At 40.7% G+C, this 20163-nt stretch overlaps 1 protein-coding gene across 2 annotated transcripts in view; it reads right to left on the reverse strand.

The window, feature by feature from the left end:
• Positions 1-20163, reverse strand: part of LOC136871908 (arylsulfatase B) — a 347013-nt gene that overhangs the window by 132021 nt on the left and 194829 nt on the right. For both annotated transcript variants that reach the window (XM_067145620.2, XM_067145622.2), the window contains exon 3: positions 6265-6291. The gene's annotated coding sequence lies outside the window, so the exon portion shown is untranslated. The remainder of the gene's footprint in view (positions 1-6264; positions 6292-20163) is intronic.

Raw genomic sequence — 20163 nt, forward strand, 5'->3', positions numbered from 1 at the left:
AATTAAGAAAATAGTAGGTAAAAGATGTATATGGAATCTGTCACCTGGGTTGCAGCCCTAAGATCAGTGACGATTGATAAGTCACAGTACGCACTTATACTCATTTTACCCCACACTCCGAGCTCCGATTTCATTACAAAATGGTGGATGCGCAAGCCGCTCACTATTGCGATATCTGACTCTGAAAGCTGGATGGGTAGACTCTGTGAACCTTCCTCTTTTCAGGTTAAGTATTACACTTTCGCTGTCTTTTATACTTTTGAAATTACTGAAGGAAGTCTGGTATAAACATTTTTAGGAACACATGGATTTTTACGGAGAGACCAAGCACTAGAACGAAACGACAGACATGTGTATCCAATCCTCATCTCATTTCTCTAAAGAGTCGGGTATAAAGTGAAATGAATCTTCGTAGCAATTGTTTAGGACCGAATGCTCTTCCCTTAATTAAATATATACGAATTATTTTGCTAGTACTGTGTTGTACTCTACATTCGAAATTACAAGTATCATGTGAAGAGGACTTTGGAATATCAATTTCACGACAAACGTTTCCTTAAACATTACAAGTTGATGGCCTAACACCAACGCATGCACACACTTACGCTGCGGTCATGTTCTGTGCTCCTCACACCATTACTATGCTAATGGTGTTCTTATTCTAATGCAGATCTTAACGGTTTGACACACACACATAAAGCAGTCTCAGTGCGTGAAATATGGGTGCGGAGTGTTAATGTTTGTCAGGATGTTGTTCAATTCACAGTCGTTGAACCAGAAGAAAGAATATTTGTGGTTAAAATACACCATCGGCGAAATCTCTAGGTTTAAAATACGATATAATCTAGATTGTGGCCATTCTATGATCACACTTATGGGTTCGAATTGAGGTGCAATCGGTTAGTACACGCATTTAAGAGAAACTTGCGTCAATAGGTTTCAAAAGCATCTTAAAGAAGGGTTCTTCTGGGTAAAATTCCGTGCCTTTAAGCCCTTTCCAGATAGAAATAATTTGAAGAAACCCGAAACACGTGATATTTATAAGCAAAGAGTAAGATTGTAATTTTATGTCCCTATGATATCGTCGTGATCGCAGCACGGGATCTCTAATTTACGTGGAGACTCAACCACATACATTAACCGGGTTTCAAACCGTGGCCGCATTAGTGATAATCTGGTGACGATGTCACTGAGTTATAATTATTCTACATATTATTATTATTATTATTATTATTATTATTATTATTATTATTATTATTATTATTATTGTACCGGGCGGTACACCTCCACGCCGCGAATTCAAATATTGCGCTAGTTGAAATCCCTCTACAGGAGGAAGCCTGAACTTTAACAATCTGTATTGAATCAAAAGTTTCTCGGAAGATGTCTCTACTGTAAATTTTGAAGTGTTCTGAACGATGTATGTTTCGATTTGTATTTGTTTGCTCTGTAGTAAGAAGTGTGAGCATTCTCTTCTAGATGGCACTACTTAAGAACTACAATTGTGCACCCTAGTGCGAAGTGGAGGAACTTTTTTTTTTTTTTTTTTTTGAAGAAATTTGGTATTCATAAGTTTGTTCGTTGTTAAATTTCTTTCATTCATTTTTTTGGGTTGGCAGTATAACCCTTCTCTTTCCGCCAGTTTTGAATTTGACCAATGAGTAATTTTTGTAATTAATTTTCCACCAATCCTAGATGTCTTCTTCAGTTTTGACTTGTAATCCTTAGCCGACCAAAAAATAATTATGGGCGGGTTGTTATCATTCATGAAAGGTATCGAATGTTCCACGAGGGTATATAAACTGCTAATTTTCCTGTCCCGGGGCCACTTCAGTAACATCTTTCGAAGTGTGTGAACATATATACCAGGGGGCGGGCAGCGCCTCTTTCTCCAAGCAGCGGTTCACCTACAAGGTAATGGCCTGTTAACATCTTTATGTCTTGCTAGCTCAGCAGTTTTAACCCGCGGGGGAAGGTTCGAATCCTTTTTCATGTAAACCTTACTGCATTCATGTAAATTAGCCGCAAGTTGGGATAGAGAGTGCTTAACCCTCTCGAACTCCCCTTCATTTTGATTTTGAGGTGACTATGTTTTCGTAACCATTTTTCTCTTCCTTCTTAAAGTCTTAAACTTATTTGCCAACTAGTCACCTCCCTAGTGTGGGATTAGCCCCTGTATAAGTGGCCGAGTGCCACCTAGGTTTTAAGAAGTTTCATGTAGGAGTGCAAGCTACGCCTCCAGTCAATTTGTTTTTTGGGCCATTTAATTAACCCAGTGTTTGTTTTCTTCATGTGAAGGCCCTGTAGGTTGGGTACAAGATACCCCTGTTTCACGGTATCTGCGCCTTAAGGGCAATTAGGAATAAAGGTTGTTGTAGCCTTTAACAGGCTGGTAAAATCGAGAGCGGGTCTGCTCTTTTCATCTTAAAATTGTAATTAGGAGCAAGTGCTCCTTGTACTTAGGGGTTTTCTGCCCTGTAGCTATTGTGGTGGTGAGCTGAGAGCTCATAAATTAATCTTGGGGCTCTGTAAATTCTTAAATTGTTAACTTGCTACTTGGTACCTGTTACATCTTTGTTACTTGTTGTCATTTGTTGATTTTTGAAAAGAAAATATAACCTTTGTTAATGTTTTAAATTAACTTTAATTTCGTAAGTTGAGACCTATTCCCGCCCGCACCTTCTTTCCCCTCTAACTACCACGGATAACTCCGTAACAATTATTATTATTATTATTATTATTATTATTATTATTATTATTATTATTATTATTATTATTACGTGTGGCTATTGCCAGCATCACTCAGCTCTTCTAAGGCAGACCCTTCGACGAGTGTGGGTGGGTGGCTTCCACCGTGTATGGGAACTGCGTATTAATATATAGGTGTGGTGTGTGAGTTGAGCTAAAATCCCCATCCCGGCCGGGAATCGAACCCGGAGCCCTCTGAACCGAAGACTACTATGTTGGTCATTTAGCCAAAGATCCAGATATCCATTCGGTGACAGTGAACTCTTAAAACAACAGTAGGCTCTTTTACAAGTAACAGTCCAAATAGGTAACAATTGACCGGGCGAGTTGGCCGTGTGCGTAGAGGCGCGCGGCTGTGAGCTTGCATCCGGGAGATAGTAGGTTCGAATCCGACTATCGGCAACCCTGAAGATGGTTTTCCGTGGTTTCCCGTTTTCACACCAGGCAAATGCTGGAGCTGTACCTTAATTAAGGCCACGGTCGCTTCCTTCCAACTCCTAGGCCTTCCCTATCCCATCGTCGCCATAAGACCTATCTGTGTCGGTGCGACATAAAGCCCCTAGCAAAAAAAAAAAAAATAGGTAACAGTTGAGCCACACTACACAACAATGGAGTGAAATTTAGGTTTTATAATAAACAGTCCGAAAATGTAACCGTGCAGGGATTCCAAATGTTATACATTTTACGTTCCAAGGTAGTCTCCGTGGTTCAGGCGGCAGCGCGCCGGCCTCTCACCGCTGGGTCCCGTGGTTCAAATCCCGGTCACTCCATGTGAGATTTGTGCTGGACAAAGCGGAGACGGGACAGGTTTTTCTCCGGGTACTCCGGTTTTCCCTGTCGTCTTTCAGTCCAGCAACACTCTCCAATATCTCTTCATTTCATCTGTTAGTCATTAATCATTGCCCCAGAGAAGTGCGACAGGCTTCGGCAGCCGGCACAATTCCTATCCTCGCCGCTAGATAGGGGCTTCATTCATTCCATTCCTGACCCGGTCGAATGACTGGAAACAGGCTTTGGATTTTCATTTTCATTTTACGTTCCACTAACACTATGACAGTTTTCGTATCAATAAATCTACCGACACGAGACTGACGTATAAGAGCATTTTCAAATGTCACTGGTCTGAACTAGGATCGAACCTGCTAAGTTGGGCTCAGAAGGCCAGCACTGTACCGTCCGAACTACTCAGCCCGGCACCTATACTATATAATGGTGGCGTTCTTTACAAGTGCCGGCCCCGCGATGTAGGGGTAGCGTGCCTGCATTTTACCCGGTGGCCCCAAGTTCGACTGCCGGACAGGTCAGGGTTTTTCTTTTATCTGGATCTTGAGGGCTGGTTCGAGGGCCACTCAGATTACGTGATTACAATTTCAGAGTTATCTGACGGTGAGATAGTGGCCCCGGTCTAGAAAGCCAAGAATAAAGGCCGAGATGATTCGTCGAGCTGACCACATGACACCTCCTTATCTTCAGGCCTTCAGGCTGAGCACCGGTCGCTTGGTAGGCCAAGGCCCGTCGGGGCTGTTGCGCAATGTGGTTTGGTTCTTTACAAGTAACACGTAATATACGATCACTCAGTAATACCAACCTCTGAAATGGCATATGGCTTTTAGTGCCGGAAGTGTCCTAGGACAAGTTTGGCTCGTCATGTGCAGGTCTTTTGATTTGACTCGGGTAGGCGACCTGCGCGTCGTGATGAGGATGAAATGATGATGAAGACAACACATACACCCAGCCCCCGTGCCAGCGAAATTAACCAATGATGGTTAAAATTCCCAATCCTCCTGGGAATCGAACCCGGGACCCCTGTGACCAAAGGCCATCACGCTAACCATTTAGCCATGGAGCCGGACATACCAACCTCTTATAACGAACGTTGGTTGGTTTTCCGACAAGTAGGGGCGTCAATAAGTAATCAAACAGTGACATCAAACTCTACTATTAATGGACAATTTTAAGAGAAGAGTCTTAATATGTAACCACTAAGGGAGAGTTGATTTTCTTACAAGTAACAGTCTGAATAGGTAACATTTTTTTTTGTAGTTTTTTACAAGTTCCTTTACGTCGCACCGACACAGATGGCTCTTATGGCTACGATGGGACAGAAAAGGGCTGGCAGTGGGAAGGAAGGAAGCCGTGGCATTAATTAAGGTCCAGCCCCAGCCTTTGCCTGGCGTGAAAATGAGAAACCCCACGGAAAACCATTTTCAGGGCTGCAGACAATGGGGTTCGAACCCATTATCTCCCGAATACTGGACACTGCCCGCACTTAAGTGACTGCAGCTATCGAGCTCGGTGGTAACAGTTCAGTGGCAATAATTAATAATAGCGGTAATTGTCTATAAGTAACAGTCCTAGAAGGTAACCATTAAGTTATATCAGCATCTACTTACAAAAGTTGGTTTTAACAGCAATATGTCTTAGAGCTGGGCGGGGGGGGGGGGGGGATCATCTGAAAATTTGTGTAACGAAATAATGTCATGCAACAAAATGCGTGACGAAAGTGTAATCTAGCAACCGGGCGGGCTGTGATGTAAGGTATCGATGGATGGCCAGACATGGCTGGCAGTAATCTGAAATTAGCAACCGTTGATGGATGGCCAGAACCGAGAGACATTTAAGACATTTATAATCATTAAATTTTCCCACAGCGAAATTTAACACCATTTTTCGTACAAGTAACAGTCTAAATAGGTAATAATTAAGCGATACCAAGCTCCATTCAAGGGACACAAGTTATCGGACACACATTCAGTGTCTACCCCGAAAAGAAAAATCAGCCATAGATCGCCCAGCAGAGATCTGTTTCTCTCCAATATCGTAGGATAAAACAGAACATGTCCACCTCTGTGGTGTTGTGGTTAGTGTGATTAGCTGCCACCCCCCAGGGTCCCGCGTTCTATTCCCGGCTCTGCCACGAAATTTTAAAAGCGGTTCGAGGACTGGAACGGGGTCCACTCAGCCTCAGGAAGTCAACTGAGTAGAGGGGAGTTCGATTCCCGTCTCAGCCATCCTCGAATTGGTTTTCCATGGTTTCCCACTTCTCCAGGCAAACGCCGGGATGGTACCTAACTTAAGGCCATGGCCACTTACTGGCACGTATAATAACTCCTGAGGGACAAAATTCCGGCACCTCGGCGTCTCCGAAAACCGTAGTAATAATTATAATTATAATAATAATAATAATAATAATAATAATAATAATAATAATAATAATAATAATAATATGGTTCGAGTTGCTCTGTGGAGGCAATTTGCACTGACGCCATATACTGTAGGCTGTCTGCGTACCATTTTTGATATAATAATAATAATAATAATAATAATAATAATAATAATAATAATAATAATAAATTATTATTATTACCATCATCATCTCAACTCTACCACAAGAAAAATACGTTAGAAGGCAAGCTTTATGGTAAAATAACTTTTCACTGAATTTCCTCCTTCCAGAACTATTCGCCGTCAAGTGTTGGACAGTAAAACATACTATCATACAGATACTGTACATACCAGCCAGATGACCGCGGCACGTCCGATCTGAAACAGAACGAGAAGCAAGTTGTTAAGGGAGCATGATGAATGTCTTGTGACGTCAAGCAAGAAATCACGCTTAGCCTTGGTCCTGTCAGGTCCACCCACTCATATTGTTTGAAAAGGCTTCAAGTATTAGTGCTTAATTGTGGGCAGTTCAAGGTGAGATCATTTCTTTGGACGATATAGTTCACAGATTATTATTATTTTTTTTTTTGCTAGTGGTTTTACGTCGCACCGACGCAGATAGGTCTTATAGCGACGAAGGGATAGGAAAGGGCTAGGAGTTGGAGGGAAACGGCCGTGGCCTTAAGGTACAGCCCCAACATTTGCCTGGTGTGAAAATGGGAAACCACGAAAAGTCATCTCTAGGGCTGCCGAGAGTGGGATTCGAACCCACTATCTCCAGGATGCAAGCTCACAGCTGCGCTCCCCAAAACCACACAGCCAAATTATTATTATTATTATTATTATTATTATTATTATTATTATTATTATTATTTCTTCGTTATGCCCGTTTACAGAGCGCGTTGGAACTTGTTAGCTTGATGATGGTTTCTCTTTCTTCTTCTCCCCCCAAAATCTCTTCATGAACTCCCTATGCTGTTTCTTGCGTTCTTCCGTCCATTGTTTCCCTGTGTTTCTTTTAGCCTTTTCCATGAACGTGTGCTTTGCAACCAGATTATTATTATTTGTACGTCTCACTAATCACACTTAACGATTTTCGGAGAAGCTGAGAGGGCTGAATAATTTCTCACTGGAGTTCCGCCGTATCTGATGCACTTGAGAAACTCAAATACAATTGGACTGAGCTGGGAGGATTGAACCCGGCAATTCCAGCTCAAAAGCAGCATTCTGCAATCTGAGCTACTTATTCCGTCTAGGAGCAAAGGGTGGACTGGAATATGAGCGTAGAAATGTGGGGGAAGTTACTGAAGCAAAGTACAGATCGTATAATCAATACAACTTCATAAATATGATCTCTCTATTCTGGAACAAGAGACATCATTGTCGTGGGGGCGGGGGAGGGTCAGTGTCCTCTGGGAAGTAGATGATGTCACCAACGAGTGTCGATCCCACGACCTAGCTACAACATTTATCATCTCGCTACCCGTGACCCCTAAACACCTACATAGCCTGGGTTCGAGACCAAGCCGTAGCATGTCCTCCCCCGTGCGATGAAGTTATTGTTAAATGGCTCGTGTTTATGGCCAGCTGCAGCTCGTGGGTCGAGTGGCTCGAGGTGGCCCGCTCTCAACAGGAAGTTATCACCTCAGAATATGTCCAAAATGGTCAAGAGGCGCATTCGAACAACAAGGTATTGCAGAAGGGGCCGTTTTAAGTGCAAGATGTTCCCAAACATGGGAAGTCATCGGGGTGTCGGGTGGGGGAACCAAAACAACAAGACAAGAAGTCCCTATGAACATAATGTCATGAGAGTTTTAGGGCGCACTACCCTACCCCACTTTATGTTTTAGAACACATTGTATATCGAAAGTAGGAACTAATGAACGGTCGTAAGAGACACCTTAATGTCGTACTGGAAAGGTATTTTACTAAAGTTAACAATGCATTCTTGAAAGCCATTCGATTGTGCTACTGTGGTGGAATTTGATGTCGCAACCTTACAGGCAGTGAGTCCCTACCTTGCTGCCTTACGCAGCAATATACCGAGTCCAAAACATCACCGATTGTCAAACAGTCACTACCTACAAAGTGTCTAGTCATTCTTCAAACAGCAATAGGACGTGTGAGCTGATTGTCAGGTGAAGTATTCGCACGTCACTAGGAGTGAAAGGTTAACTCAGTCCCAAATGTATGTGCATCACTGTTCATTATCTCCGTGAATTTCCTTTCTTGGAAGTAGAATCCATGTGAGGCTCTATGGCTAAATGGTTAGCGTGCTGGCCTTTGGTCCAAGGAGTTTAACCTTCATTGGTTAATTCCCATGACTCGCGGTCTGTGTATGTGTACCGTCTTCAGCATTAGAGTTCATCACAGGTAGGGCTACATCCTCAGAGACGCGAAGACGTCAACTCGACAGACCTGCACCAGTCTTCTTCACAGGCCACACGCCATTCTTCTTTCTTCTTTCTTCTTCTTCTTCTTCTTCTTCTTCTTCTTCTTCTTCTTCTTCTTCTTATTATTATTATTATTATTATTATTATTATTATTATTATTATTATTATTATTATTATTATTATTATTATTATTATTATTATTATTATTATTATTATTCGTTATGGCCAACTAAGAAGAACGTTTGAACTTATTTAGTACAAATATTTTTCTCTTCTTCCCAATAGCTCTTTATTCGTTCACAGTCTTTTCTGCGTTCTTCTGTCCATCTTTTGCGTTTCTGAGCAAATATATGTTCACTAACTAAAATTCCAAATTTTGTTCTATCTTCAATGGTTTCCTCGGTAAATGCGATTTCTTCTATATCTTCTTTTATTTCCACTGCTCGGCTCCATGGCTAAATGATTAGCGTGCTGGCTTTTGGTCCCAGGGGTCCGGAGTTCGATTCCCGGCAGGGTCGAGAATTTTAACCATAATTGGTTAATTCCCCTGTCACGTACTCATCACGACGCGCAGGTCGCCTACGGGAGTCAAATCAAAGGACCTGCACCTGGCCTCTCCGGAGACCACACGACATTAAAATTATTTCCACTAACCTAATGTGTTTTTTCAGGGGTAGTGCTAGGTTTTGATATATCTTTGTCAGCCTGTTGTTATCCATTTCTAATTATATCTAGTTTTTTCAACACATCAACACATCAAAGAAAAATAACATAAAATTAAGCAATCAAAAGAACATAGAAAATACAATGTTGATAAACATGAATGTACAAAAATACTAAAGCTTTTGCATTGTCTTCACACATGAGCAACACAGCTGTCGTTATAAACGCCGTGTTCTGCCACAGCCCATTGTACTTCAGCAGCCTTTAGAATGCTCAGCCAGCCAGTTGTATTTATTTTTATTGAAAGTATGACATTCGGTCTGTATCCACCACACTGCCAAAAATATACATTGAAACGCATACATTACATAAATGAACATTTAATATTACGAAGACAACAGAGTTCATATCATACAGAAATAGCGACGAACTGTAAAGGCTGAAAGTAAAGTAACTGTAGTCTGGAATGTATTATTTAACTAACAATTACGTGAAGAATTGCCACTGTTACGATGCAATTAAAATAAGCACCACACACACATTCTACATGTATCGGTTCCCTTTCAGTGTTATATAGGGGATGGTTGCCTAGTTGTACTTCCTCTTAACCAGTAATCACCACCAACACTATGACACTGTTGATCACTTTCAGAGCGTCCGCCACCGTAGCGTAACGGTTAGGAATATTAGCTGCCGTCCTGGGAGGCCCGAGTTTGATTCCCGATACTGCTAGAAAATTAAAGAATAGTAAAAGGCCTGGTATGTATGCGATTAAAATGGTACATGCAGCTCAGATCCATTGTGAGTGTATCTGAAAAGAACTGCACTAGCTCGGGATGAGGATACGAGTTTACGTTTATTTCGAGAGTTAAACAAACAGCTGAGTCTCTTGCATAAGTATTTTTGTAGCTTTGTATATTCCGAAGTATTTTGTTCCGAGGAGGACTGTGACAGATGTGCAGGTAAAGACAGCTGCATACCTCTCTGCTTGTGTGTCCATCTACAGTCAATGCGTCACTGAAAAGGCAGACGACGACGGCGGTGGTTGTCGTAGTTTTCGTGGGACAAACATTGAGGTTGTAAGTCCCATAACAGAAAAATGGTTATTGAGGTAACCTCCTGTTATTTTCTTCAGCGAGGTGCTATCACATACCAGAAGACTTTGGATTTTAGGCAAAAGCCTAATTTATTCCTAACGAGATAATTGAAAATGCCTATATTCCCTACATTTTATCCCTTAATCGATTAAAACTGATGCCATTTTATTCCAAGAAACTAAAATATTTGCCGACTTGTTTTCAGTATCTTGAACAGTATATTCTTGAAATACTTTCCAAACAAAATCTTAAAAGCGGGAAGCTGTAAACCACATTCCGGAAAGTCCTTAAGAACCTTCCGCAGCAAACACACTCGTAGTACGTGTGCATTACGAGGCGGTAGATACTAGACAGCGCGTACTGACCTGCTGAAAAAAACTCTTCATTTCATTCTCCGAGAACATTTCAGTTGTCCATTTCTTCAATTGTGCTGAGAACGTCGGCTTCCAAGTAGTCTTTAATTAAACAGTGGTTACAGGATTCCCCCCCCCCCCACCCAATTTTCGATTCGGCACAACTGATAAATGCTTATTACTGTAAAATACGAGCAATCGAAGCTACCTAAAATATAATTTTAGAACCCTTTTTTTCATATTTGAGAGACTATTTTAGACACCTAAAGTAAAATTTTTACATCTAAAAACCTGAGGTCTACATATCAGTCCACCAAGTCCACCAGCCGACCCTATGAGCTACATCTTCACCACACGCAACTGTCTGCGGAAGGAATGGCGTTACTAGCACTGCTCGTGTCCTGTTACATTCATGTGGTCAGAGTCAAGGATGAGACTAAGAAGGGAACCGTCCCACATGAGCCAAGGCTGCTGCAATAAGAAATTAGTCAAGCTAATTTTGTATGCTAACCAGAGTTGTAATAGTCGTTTATGTCGCATTGTTTTTATTAACGATATGTAGAAATCCTACAACGACGTAGATGTCACTCATGCGCTAATTGGAAGCAAGCCAACAACGACATTTTAACGAACCTATAAATACTTATTTTTAAAAAAAGGATATATTCAAACTCAAATAATTATTCTCAGTAGTTGATGCTTCCTTTTTCCGACAACAAAATGGTAATTCAGAAAAATAGAAGATTACTTCAGGCACAAAACATAATGTTCGAGTTCGATTCCCAGCTCTGCCACGAAATTTGAAAAGTGGTACGAGGGCTGGAACGGGGTCCACGCAGCCTCGGGAGGTCAACTGAGTAGAGGTGGGTTCGATTCCCACCTCAGCCATCCTGGAAGTGGTTTTCCGTGGTTTCCCACTTCTCCTCCAGGCAAATGCCGGGATGGTACCTAACTTAAGGCCACGGCCGCTTCCTTCCCTCTTCCTTGTCTATCCCTTCCACTCTTTACATCCCTCTGCAATGCCCCTGTTCAGTGTAGCGGGTGAGGCCGCCTGGGCGAGGTACTGGTCATACTCCCCAGTTGTATCCTCGACCCAGAGTCTGAAGCTCCAGGACACTGCCCTTAAAGCGGTAGAGGCGGGATCTGTCGCTGAGTCCGAGGGTAAAACCGACCCTGGAGGGTAAACAGATTAAGAAGAAGAAAAATGAAAATGAAAACCTACAACCTGTTTTCCAGTCATTGACCGGGTCAGGGATGTAATGAATGAATCAGATATAGGCTGTTAGTACGATGGGGTCGCCACTCCCACAGTAATTTATTAATGACTGATAGATGCTATGAAATGAGAATGGCGAGTGTTGCTGGAATGAAAGATTACAGGGAAAACCGGAGTACCCGGAGAAAAACCTGTCCCGCCTCCGCTTTCTCCATCACAAATCTCACATGGAGTGACCGGGATTTGAACCACGGTATCCAGCGGTGAGAGGCCGACGCGCTTCTGTCTGAGCCACTGAGGCTCCAAGAAGAAGAAGAAGAAGAAGGTAGATAAATAAAGAGCAGCAATATTTATAATCATTCATTATTCCTTAAGTCATCTTGATTAGAACTATAATATAGCCCTAATCGCACTAATCAAGATTACGTAACAAATTACCTTTTCACCCTATATGGCCATACTATCAAGGGATTTTATAGAATATTAATACGAAGAGATACTTCTGCCGAAATGAGAAATCCTTATTCTGTCTTCTCTTTCCATACACACGTGTATTAAGAAGTTAAAGATCGTTATTTTCCATGAACTTCGCTGCATTTTCGCACATAGGAAAATAAGTGAATTTCGCTTTAAACTGGCCTTGTCTCTTTAATTCACTGTAATTCGCGAAAACAAAATCACTAATTTCTTAACCAGAATCATATGATCCGTTATGATATTTCAAAATCACTTCAAAATATTTTTGTCGCGTTTATCGTTACTGCGAAAAATCATGCTTCTACGCATTAAGTACCATAGTAACAAAATATTTACATTTATACTGTTTTCAGTGGCTATATCAGTGATGGGTCTAGTCGTTGCGTTGCACTGTTGGCATAGGATCGTATGCATTGTCTATAACACAATCTCCACACAGTAGTGTTGTCGGGCTTGTGAAAAGGTATTTGAGGAGCACACACACTGTGGTGGAAGCCATGCACTGCCAACCGCATTACCACGTGCCCTGAAGTTTGATTAGGCTGAATAATATATGCAATAAGTTAAATATTACGAAAGAATTAAATAAAACTAGCAGTTTCCCGCTGGCTCCGCCCGCAATGTACAAAGTATGGTGTTGTTCATTACTATCATCACGGATGTATTTGCAAAGTATCAAGTTAATGAAATAAAGTACATGATCTGCTGTGGTAATAGAATGTAATATTATGTCAACAAAACACTTGAAAATACAGCACACAAAGAAATTGAATTAAACGTTCCTTGGAACAACACTACGCGCCGAACTATTAAAAAGTCCTTCAAAGATCTTCGTCGTGGAGACAAATGTACTCATAACTTTTCTCAGAATCTACCAATTTAAGTAGTTAATACCTCAAAAGAAAGCGCTTGATCTACTGCGTGTTTTTAGATCAAAACGAACTGCGTACCTCAATTATAACAAAGGATATGATTGCTTCAATGAGAAAAAAATGTTGAAGAAATGAGACGTCAAATTGAATGTGCACTGATAACTTTCCTCAGAATCAACCAATTTGAATATTTAAGAGCTGAAATGAAAGAGTTTGATCCACTGAGTGTTCTTAGGCCAAAACGAACTCCGTACCTCAATTAGAACCAAAGATATGACTGCTTCAAAGAGACAAAAATTGAAAAAATAAAAAAAAATTGAGAAAGGCGGAAGTTAAGTGATTTATAGTACCTGGTGACAAATCTGTGCATGAATACCTTTCAGTTAAAAAAATAATGAAGGAAATCGACCGGATAGAATGGCCAGACTGACTGACTTTAATTTTCATTTTAAAAAAAATTAAGGATGAAGAGAGATGGTTTACTGTAGAACTTACCGCTTGCTGTTTAACTTGTACTTAGCACATGAGTGGCACATTAACGTCCTAGTTGCAACTTTTATACACCGCTAACAATAAAAAGGCGACAAAGGACTTTCATCACGCTGTTTACCAAATACAAATTAGCTTGTGTACTTTTTCTTGTAATGGCCGTGGCTTGGGTGGGAGGGTTCCCTTGTGAGACGGGTCCATAGAAATAATTTATTCTAACCCATATCGCAATACACTGTGCACTTTAAATACAATCAGTAATTTATGTGGGTTTCTAACATGTTTACATACTTAGCACTTGACACAAATGTATGTAATTATAAATTAAATGTTCAGAAATGCGCGTGTCTAGTGCTGTTTGTCAACCGTTACCACGTGTATCACGTATATTTTGAGATCATACGGGCCTGTTTATAGCTCAGATGATATCAATTTACTGTAAACGTTCGGACATGCCAGGTCGCCCACTCTACCCGCAGTTCCCCACCCACATCGAGCAGTGACCTCAGGTCTACTCAAGAACGCACGGGACAAAACAAGTACAGAGAAACTAAAAACCCGCAGGTGATACAGGAAATCAACTCGTTTCGGAATCAGTTGAGAAAATAATTCATCGATGATGAAATATATATTACCAAATGAGCCCGGATTTAAAAGCGAAATTATTCTTTTATATAGAGGTATGTGGTAATGATATTCTTCCTCTCACCTTCACAGACGATCTGATTGGTGTTAGATAATACTTCTCTTTTTCTCCTTATTCCTGACCCTATTTCCATTTTATTGGGATCGGCACTTCATGGGGATTTAGCCAAGTTTGACGGCAGGATGTCCTTACCGATGTGGAGGAATGCATTCACTACTGCATGTTTCTATGGTGATTACTAATATGGTATGAAGGGTGTAGAAGAGAAATGTATTTAATACAAACACCCAGACCTCGAACCACGGGAATTAACCAAAGGCAGGTAAAATCCTCGGCTCGGCCGGAATTGAACCCAGGTCCCTCTGAACCGAAGGAGTCGGGCGGTGTTACATAGTGCATATAAATGCATATTTCGGGGAAATTAACTTTTTAAAATTATATGCAAATGTATATTTTACACGAAACTGGCATGTTTTGTCATCAGTTAATCATTAACGAAAACTAATTCATTACCGGGCGAGTTAAGGGCGAGCAGCTGTGAGCTTGTATTCGGGAGATAATGGGTTCGAATACCACTGTCCGCAGCCCTGAAGATGGTTTTCCGTGGTTTCCCATTTTCCCACCAGGCAAATGCTGGGACTGTACCTTAATTAAAGACACAGTCGCTTCCTTCCAACTTCTAGGCTTTTCCTATCCCATCGTCGCCGTAAGATCTATCTGTGTCGGTGCGACGTAAAGCCACTAAAAAACTAATTCATTATTAAATCTCTGGAGTAAATTGAAAATAAGAAATAAATTAGTATGCGACTGTGTAACAGAAGAATACCAGGATTTTAGTGAGATATTATAACTCAGATCTGTATTCTTCAGAAACTCGCGGTACTGTTTTATTAAAATTTAATTTGATAAGTTTTGTCAGGTATTAAATAAAATTTCTTTATACAAAACAATCCGTCAAAGTATTTTAAACGTTGTATATTGATAAACTGAAATGAAGAGGAATTCGCGGAAAAATTGTGGTGATTTTCACACGCACGCATGACATCATGCAACATAAAAAGGACAATATTTATCATTGACAGGCGTAGGAGCTGCACACAGAACATTTCAGGATACTTTCCTTTACACACTGTAACAGCTACGAATAAAGTAAGATTCCCGACAAAATGAAGAGTTTATTTGTCTTTTGAACATTTGCTTTGTCATACTTAGGCACATATTTTTACATTTCTCGCACAAATTTTGCTATTTGATTGTGCATATTATTCCGGTCTCTAAAGATCATGTCGTATTATCGTAGCATATTAGTCTCTTGAATTCTAGAACAACCTTTGGTTTTAATGGCAGCATGGTACATTCTCTGCATGGACCTTACAAGTCTGTCGCACCTTTCTGGGCGGATATTGAACCATTCTTCAGTCACCACTCCTTTCAGATTTTAAATAAGCGCATAAATGTTCGATAGGGTTTAGGTCAGTAGACTGTGGGGGAAGTGAGTTTTCAACTGAGTAGCTCACACGGTTGAGGCTCTGGCCTTCTGAACCCAACTTGGCAGGTCCGATCCTGGCTCAGTCCGGCGGTATTTGAAGGTGCTCAGATACGTCAACTTAGTGTCGGTAGATTTACTGGTACGTAAAAGAACTGCTCGAGACTAAATCCCGGCACCATTGCGTCTCCGAAAACCGTAAAAGTAGTAAGTGGGACGTAGAGCCAATAACATTATTATTAATCTCTTGAATTTGGAATATGAGATGGACTTCATAAATAAGGCTACTTTACATTTACACAACGAATGTATACACTTCTTATATGATTAAGCGTTCAGCATATGTACATGCTTTCTCGAATTGCTGACGAGAAGGGAAGAAGGAACTAGCAAGATTATATTATTATTATTATTATTATTATTATTATTATTATTATTATTATTATTATTATTATTATTATGTCCGACTCACTGGCTAAATGGTCAGCGTACTGGCCTTCGGTTCAGAAAGTCCCGGGTTCGATTCCCGACTGGGTCGGGGATTTTAACCTTCATTGGTTAATTCCAATGGTCCGGGGGCTGGGTGTTTGTGTTGTCCCTAACATCCCTGCAACTTACACACCACACATAACACTATCCTCCACCACAATAACGCGGAGTTACCTACACATGGCAGATGCCGCCCACCTACACCGGAGGGTCTGTCTTACAAGGGCCGCACTCGGCTAGAAATAGCCACACTAAATTTATTAATTATTATTATTATTATTAATTATTTATTTATTTATTTATTTATTTATTTTAAGGGCCAATGACCTTAGATGTTAGACCCCTTTAAACAACAATTATTATTATTATTATTATTATTATTATTATTATTATTATTATTATTATTTCCTTAAGCCCGTTAGGCGTTGGGCCCTTCCAGTTACTTTTTATAAGAAGTCAGGTCCAGTGCTTATATTCTCAGGTGCTTGGTGTTTTCCCTCTTTTTCTGGGCCAATCCAAAAATAATACAGGTTTATGTTTAACTTGGATCCTCTTCCTCTTTTACCTTCTGGTCTGTCTTCCCAGTTCCTTCGCAGAGAGCGAACTGGTGTCACCTTGCGTGGTCGCCAATGTTTGATCTGTCCAGCTACGATTCTCGAATCTCTCTGAATAAATTGAAACTGAACTCGGTGTGTGAATTAATTACGATGGAGCCAGAGTGAATAGAGTACTGCTCTCCTAAAGCCTTCATCCCATATCTCAGATTTTTATAGCTCAAGGCAGGCATTTTCTAACCCCACTTAGTTGTGGTTTATCCCGTCAATATTCGGGTGCTGATTGCAGCGTATACCACTGGACGATGACGTTGCCACGTCCTTACGCCGATTTACAGAACACAAGACCAAAACAATGAGCAAAATTATTACAGTTAATTTGATTTAAAATCCGTCTTCTTCATGCTCTTCTTTCACGATAAAAGAGAGTTCAAATTTAGAAATAGAAAACAAGTGAAAGAAACTTCAGTTGTTCATATAAAAGTACATAGATTGATTAGCTAATTTCCGATACGATTTTCCTATGATATATATTCAGTTTCTTCTTGGATATACCGAGCAGGTTGACCGTACCGCTAGGGGCGCACAGCTGCGAGCCTGAATTCGAGATATAGTGGGTTCGATCCCTACTGTCGGCAGCCCTAAAGATGGTTTTCCATGGTTTCCAATATTCACACCAGGCTGTACCTTAATTAAGGCCACGGTCGCTTCCTTTCCACTCCTATCCCTTTCCTATCCCATCGTCGCCATGAGATCTATCTGTGTCTGTGCGACGTAAAGCAACTTTAAAAGAAAAATACCTTCTTGGATTAATGGTCAGAGTCGGTTTTGAGGGCTCGGATTTCGACTCCCAGCTGTGTTGGATATCTTAGCCGCGCCTGGTTGACTCAGAGACTGGGGATTTGGGATTGTCCCAAAACACACCTCTTCATACATAACACTCCGCTAGAGAAACGTGTAGGCCTATTAGTGGATATATGCCTCCACATCGGGTTGCTGTTAGAAGGGCCGTAACACTGGACCTAAACCACATGTGCGACGCAGTTCGCATCTGCGGCCAGTGTGCGGAAAAAGTAATTTACAAAATGCAAATTATTGAGAAAAGAGTCCCAGAAAATAAGTGTGGAAACACACCAACCGATTTACAAAAACATTCGCTGTTCATGGTCAGCTTCATTTCTTGGCGGAAATAAAACCTTCAGGAAGACTACCTTTAATCGAGCGTGGAGGTGATCACTACTTTCAAACGGGGAAAAAACTTGGCACTCGGCACTTGCTGTAACTTACTGTAAGTACTTGCATAGGTGACTAACTGATGTAACTATCTATTTGAAGCATTAGTAATGATGCCGAGTAATTATTTTGAAGAACTGGAATTATTTGACAGTAGTTCGAGCCAACCATCCACATACTGGGTAGGCTGAGCGAATAGAGGGCGTGGCAGAGATTTGTAGGGAAATAACTCGCTTTCTAATTTGAAAAAACTATTTCTCTTTATTGGGGTAAAGGCGTGCTCGGTTCACCCGGAAGGACGTGAGTTCAATTCCCCATCAGGAAGTCGAAAAATCTAAGAAACGAGATATCCACTTCCGGAGGTGCCCATGGCTCTGAGGTTCACTCAGCCTACACCAAAAATGAGTACCAGGTTACTTCCTGGGGGCATAGGCGGTCGGGCGTAAAGCTAACCACTCTACCCCATAAAGTGCTGAGGTTACGGATAGTGGAAGCCTTTACCTTCCACCCCTCCAAGGGCCTTCATGGCCTGTACGGAGATGACTTTGCTTTTCTGCTTCTATTTTCTCTTTAGAAGTGGATATAATATTATTTTTTTAAGAGTAGACAAGGTTTAGTTTATTACTAATATATTGTTTTCATGTTAAACGACGGTCAAGGAATACTGCCATGTATTATCACATACTTTTCATTGTATACTTACTCCCATAATACATAATATGGGCTTGGTAGAGATTAGTTTGACATATTTTGCCTATATTTTATTAAGTAATGCTTTAATGGTATACCAAGGCATTTCGCTCTGCTTAAAAGAAATGGAAGTCCAGTGTATCACGTTACATCATGACGATCGCTTCATGATCGTCACCTAGATAATATTCATTCCAAGGAGATGGATATATGGTATGTCACTCACTTATTCATAGAGTACTATTTAATAAGAAAAATACTGTGCTTTTTCTCGTCGAAATAAATGCAGTACACGTTTCCTCTAGCAAAAGACTTTAGGTACATTGCATATCAAAATAATTTTTTATGTATATTTGATAGAAATTATTTTTTTTAAACGTAAGTTGTTCTTTGTCTAGTCACACTGGTATTCATGCAGTGGGATAAAATAAATAAATAAATAAATAAATAAATAAATAAATAAATAAATAAATAAATAAATAAATAAATACATTTAATTAATTAATTAAATATATACATAGAATGAAGGCAAGAGTACTTGTAATACATTGTTGAATGACCTTAGGCTTTAATGAAAGTATGACACTTTCGCTGCATGGGCCTTACAAGTCTGTCACACCTTTCTGGGCTGATATTGAAGCAGGCTTCAGTCACCCATCTCGTCGTGTTCTACGGCCTTTTGTGAGCCACTCTGTACATATTCGTTCCACTGCCGATGCACTTCGTCCCTCACGAGAAGCAGTTTCCCGGATGGATGCATCACGTACTCTCATGCCAATAATGCGCCCTCTTTCAAACTCACTCATTTGACGGTGCGATTGTCGCATACGTCTTCGAGGCATCCTGCACGTCTGATCAAGTCACACTGATCCGTTACCTATAGCCACAACGAGAGCCGCAGGCACATTTTACCAGTCGGTGGCGGTGCTCCGTGTTATCGATGTGGACCTTGAAGCTGTAGGCCGATATGGTTCAAATGCAAATCATTTCTTCAGAACATATTAATGCACATGTCCTGTGAATATGAACTTCCTTTCTGTAGCCTTTCAAGGTGTTCTAGTTTTTATGAACATGAGTGTACTTATATACCGTATAGACTTTTATCAGAAATCGTAAAATTATTAGGAGGGTGTGTAACGGTATTTATCAAATTCTTGGGGGCTGGCCAAGCATTGAGCCTCTGTGGCTGGTATTTCGCTTGACATTCATTACAGCACAGCAACCCTGTATTTAACATAACAGGAGGTGAATACTGCGCAATGCAGCAATGATCAGATATTGATATTTCAATTCTCTCTGAGCACCAGGATCGTCACACAGCTTTTTATCTCAGATTAAACCCGAAATTAATCCCCAAAACCCTTTCACAACACAGCTATTCGATTTCAATATACGCTAATGAAAATGAAAAAGAATAAAACAAGAAGTATAATGGACGGGAAGTCGCGAAAACCTCCAGTTCTGCAATTCTCGAAGGTTCAATGTATAAACAGTTGTATATCCCGCAGGCGCATGCCCATGACGTCCTCGTCATCTGTCTTGCTTCCAGTTTCTCGCGACCACAGTCAATACTACTACTACTACTACTACTA

This window comes from Anabrus simplex, chromosome 4 (genome assembly GCF_040414725.1).
Source record: "Anabrus simplex isolate iqAnaSimp1 chromosome 4, ASM4041472v1, whole genome shotgun sequence".
In the NCBI taxonomy this organism is placed as follows: Eukaryota; Metazoa; Arthropoda; class Insecta; order Orthoptera; family Tettigoniidae; genus Anabrus; species Anabrus simplex.